Raw genomic sequence first — 5,000 nt, forward strand, 5'->3', positions numbered from 1 at the left:
TTACTTGGTCCGATCCTTCGCCCTCGCATGTTGCGTGGGCTCGGTCCCGTCCTGTTCGGTGAAATCTTTGTCCGCTCTGGTGCGTCCCTGTGGGTTCCTTTGTCGGTTTTGCGGGTTCGGCCGGGCCTTCCGCGCCGGCCCGTCGGCTCGCTCGGATGGGCCCCGCGGAGTTGGCCCACGACGGAGCCGGCACGCTCCTTCCGCTGGTGCGGCTCTCGGTCTACGCCTCCAGCCGGCCCTTGTGGCGGCCGTGCGCGGCGCTTCGGTTCGGTCGGCCGGTCTTCCTGTCCCTCACGAAGTGCTCGCGGCCGCGCGCGCGCGGAGTTGGATCGGCCTTACTTGGTCCGATCCGTCGCCATCGCATGTTGCGTGGGCTCGGTCCCGTCTCGGTGAAATCTTGGGCCGCTTTGGTGCGTCCCTGTGGGTTCCTTTGTCGGTTTTGCGGGCTCGGCGCCGGGCCTTCCGCGCCGGTCCGTCGGCTCGCTCGGACGGACCGTGCGCAGGTGGTCCCCGACGGAGCCGGCACGCTCCTTCCGCTGGCGCGGCGCTCGGTCTATGCCTCCGGCCGGCCCTCGCGGCGGCCGTGCGCGGCGCTTCGGTTCGGTCGGCCGGTCGTCCCGTCCCTCACGAAGTTCCTGCGGCCGCGCGTGCGTGGAGCGGGATCGGCCTTACTTGGTCGGATCCGTCGCCCTCGCCTGTTGCGGGGGCTCGGTCCCGTCCCGTTCGGTGAAAGCTTTGCCCGCTCTGGTGCGTCCCCGTGGGTTCCTTTGTCGGTTTTGCGGCCTTGGCGGCGGGCCTTCCGTGTCGGCCCGTCGTGGGCCCGCTGCGCGTCCGTGCGCGGTGCTTCAGATCGGTAGGCCCGTCGTCTGGGTCCCTTACGAAGCTTTGCGCGACCGCTCCTTTGTCGCCGGTCCCCTGTTAGGGCTGACCGAGCCCTCCGTTCGCCCCCTGGCCCGTCGCATGGGCCCCCGGCGCCTCCGCGGCGCCCCACCGAAAACTGTCACGACGCGCATCCAGCGCCGACGAGGTCGCAGGTTACGTGCGGCAGCCGGGGGGCTAGGCCGAGCGGCGGCGGGCCCGCCCACGGACGGGCGCGGGGAGGAGCGCAGCCGGCACGCGGCGCGGAGCGGCGGCGGCATGCCGCCGGGCGGCCGTCGGCTCAACCGTGCCCGAGTCCCGCGGGCACCGCGTCGCCCGGCCGGCGCGAGCGGCGGCGGGCCCGCCCGCGGACGGGCGCGGGGAGGAGCGCAGCCGGCACGCGGCGCGGAGCGGCGGCGGCATGCCGCCGGGCGGCCGACGGCTCAACCATGCCCGAGTCCCGCGGGCACCGCGTCGCCCGGCCGGCGCGAGCGGCGGCGGGCCCGCCCGCGGACGGGCGCGGGGAGGAGCGCAGCCGGCACGCGGCGCGGAGCGGCGGCGGCATGCCGTCGGGCGGCCGACGGCTCAACCATGCCCGAGTCCCGCGGGCACCGCGTCGCCCGGCCGGCGCGAGCGCACGAGGGCGGGAGGCAACCGGGCGGCGCCTGCGGAACCGGATGCGACGGCCGGCGCGGCACGGCCCCGACGGGTCCGCACCGAAGACCAGCGCAGTGCGGATCGACCGCTGATGAGGTCAGAGGTTACGTGCGGCAGCCGGCCGGCTGGCCCGAGCGGCGGCCGGCACGCGACGGGGATCGAGCGGCCCCGACGGCTTGCAGCCGGGCGGCCGACGGCTAGGCCGTACCGGAGTCCCGCGGTCGTTCGGGCGAAGGGGCGCATGCTGCGGGAAAGGCCTGCGGCGGCGAACCGTCCGCCCGGCCGGCCAAGCCTTCCGCGGCGGCGCGCACGTGGCGGCGCGGCCGAGATGACCGAGCGAAGCCCCGGCGATGGGCGGCGCGCACGTGTCCGTGCGGCCGAGATGACCGAGCGAAGCCCGGGCGGCGCCCGCCGTGCGCCCTGCCGGATCGCGCCTTCCGCCGGCGCGCAACGCCGGTCCCGCGTTCCGGCCGCGGGAGAGGCCTGCGTCGGCGAACCGTCCGCCCCGCCGGCCGAACCTTCCGCGGCTGCGCGCACGTGTCCGTGCGGCCGAGATGACCGAGCGAAGCCCCGGCGACGGGCGGCGCCCGCCGTGCGCCCCGGCGGATTGCGCGGCCCGCCGGCGCGCAACGCCGGGCCCACGTTCCGGCTGCGGGAAAGGCCTGCGGCGGCGAACCGTCCGCCCCGCCGGCCGAACCTTGCGCGGCGGCGCTTACGTGTCCGTGCGGCAGAGATGACCGAGCAAGCTCCGGCGATGGGCGGCGCCCTCCGTGCGCCCCGCCGGATCGCCTGCGAGCGGCGAGCGTCCGGGCGGGCCCCTTTCGCAACTTCCCTCGGTACTCTAAACACCCCTTGCCTCTCGGTCTTCCCCCCGACCCTCTCGGTATTTGCTCGGATATGTGCATGCATCGTCCCTCGTCGCCTTCGGTTATCCTCCCCGGGGTGGGCTTTGCGCCGACGCGCCAACGGGGTGGTAGGGGGGCTGCAGCCGCGGCCGCCGCGTTTCGCCATCCGCGCGTGCGCCGCCGGATCCGAGTGGAGGTCGCGGGCGACTCGTCGATGCTTGTACTAGGGGCGCATGCCGGCAGCCCCCCGCGGGGTGCGGGACCCCCGATCGGCGTGCGAGGGACGGGCGTCCGGGCGGGCCCCGTTTCCAACTTCCCTCGGAACATTAAAACCCCCCGACCCCCTCGGTCTTCGCTCCGGCCCTATCGCTATTGCTCGGATATGTGCATCCACCGTCCCTCGTTGCCTTCGGTTATCTACCCCAGGGTGGGCCTTGCGCCGATGCCCCGATGGGGTGGCAGGGGTGGGGCTGCCGCGGCCGGCGCGTTTCGGCATCCGCGCTTGGGGGCTCGGACCCGAGTGGAGGTCGCGGGCGGCTCGGCGATGCCTGCACCGGGAGCGCATGCCGGCAGCCCCCCGCGGGGCGCCGGACCCCCGATCGGCGTGCGATGGACGGGGGGAGGGGCGGGCCCGGTTTGCAAATTCCCTCGGTACTTTAAAATCTCACGGCCCTGTCGGTGCTCCCTCCGGCCCTATCGCCACTGCTCGGATATGTGCATCCACCGTCCCTCGTTGCCTTCGGTTATCTACCCCGCGGTGGGCTTTGCGCCGATGCCCCGATGGGGTGGCAGGGGGGCACGCTCTAGGCCGTGCCCCGGGGCGCGGGCGCCGGCGCCGTACGTCCCTCGCGGCGGCCGTGAGCGGCACCTCGGCTTGCTCGGTCTGTCCTCCCGGGACGCGCGACCCGTGCGACCGGGACGCGCATCCCGTGCGACCGGGACGCGTGTCCGGGCCGTTCCCGTTTGCAACGCTCCTCGGTACTTTGGAACGCTTGGGGTGGGCTTTGGGCGGATGCCCCGCCGGGGTGGTAGGGAGGGGGGGCGGCTGCTGCCGCGGCGGGACTTCCGCTCCACTCCGCACAAGTCCGTCGCCTCGCGGCGGGCGCGCCCGGCACCGTTCGTCCCCGAGGGAGCCGGCACGCGCCCGCCGAGGCCCCGGCGCATGGGCGCCGCCGCCGGCCGTCCGCGCGGCGGCCGTGCGCCGGCTTCCTCCGTCGGCCCTCCCGGGATGCGCGACCCGTGCGACCGGGACGCGCATCCCGTGAGACCGGGACGCGTGTCCGGGCCGTTCCCGTTTGCAACGCTCCTCGGTACTTTGGAACGCTTGGGGTGGGCCTTGGGCGGATGCCCCGCCGGGGTGGTAGGGAGGGGGGGCTGCTGCTGCCGCGGCGGGACTTCCGCTCCACTCCGCACAAGTCCGTCGCCTCGCGGCGGGCGCGCCCGGCACCGTTCGTCCCCGAGGGAGCCGGCACGCGCCCGCCGAGGCCCCGGCGCATCGGCGCCGCCGCCGGCCGTCCGCGCGGCGGCCGTGCGCCGGCTTCCTCCGTCGGCCCTCCCGGGATGCGCGACCCGTGCGACCGGGACGCGCATCCCGTGAGACCGGGACGCGTGTCCGGGCCGTTCCCGTTTGCAACGCTCCTCGGTACTTTGGAATGCTTGGGGTGGGCCTTGGGCGGATGCCCCGCCGGGGTGGTAGGGAGGGGGGGCTGCTGCTGCCGCGGCGGGACTTCCGCTCCACTCCGCACAAGTCCGTCGCCTCGCGGCGGGCGGGCCCGGCACCGTTCGTCCCCGAGGGAGCCGGCCCGCGCCCGCCGAGGCCCCGGCGCATGGGCGCCCCCGCCGGCCGTCCGCGCGGCGGCCGTGCGCCGGCTTCCTCCGTCGGCCCTCCCGGGACGCGCGACCCGTGCGACCGGGACGCGCATCCCGTGCGACCGGGACGCGTGTCCGGGCGGTTCCCGTTTGCAACGCTCCTCGGTACTTTGGAACGCTTGGGGTGGGCTTTGGGCGGATGCCCCGTCGGGGTGGTAGGGAGGGGGGGCTGGCGCCGCCGCGGCGGGCCTTCCGCCCCCCTCCGCACAAGTCCGTTGCCTCGCGGCGGTCGTGCCCGGCACCGTTCGTCCCCGACGGAGCCGTCGCGCGCCCGACGACTTTCCGGCGCACGGGCGCCGCCGCCGGCCGTCCGTGCGCGGCGGCCGTGCGCCACTTCGGCTTCGTCCGTCGGCCCTCCCGGGACGCGCGACCCGTGCGACCGGGACGCGCATCCCGTGCGACCGGGTCGCGTGTCCGGGCCGTTCCCGTTTGCAACGCTCCTCGGTACTTTGGAACGCTTGGGGTGGGCTTTGGGCGGATGCCCCGCCGGGGTGGTAGGGAGGGGGGGTCTGCTGCCGCCGCGGCGGGCCTTCCGCTCCACTCCGCACAGGACCGTTGCCTCGCGGCGGACTTGCCCGGCACATTTCGTCCCCGACGGAGCCGGCACGCGCCTGCCGACTTCCCGGCGCACGGGCGCTGCCTTCGGCCGTCCGTGCCCGGCGGCCGTGCGCCACTTCGGCTCCCTCCATCGGCCCTCCCGGGAAGCGCGTCCCGGACGTTCCGGATGCGCACCCCGTGCGACCGGGACTCGCGTCCGGGCCGTTTCCGTGT

The sequence above is a fragment of the Phoenix dactylifera genome, chromosome 10 (genome assembly GCF_051530095.1).
Source record: "Phoenix dactylifera cultivar Ajwa chromosome 10, Ajwa_hap1_PhDact_Kaust_v1.1, whole genome shotgun sequence".
Taxonomy (NCBI): Eukaryota; Viridiplantae; Streptophyta; class Magnoliopsida; order Arecales; family Arecaceae; genus Phoenix; species Phoenix dactylifera.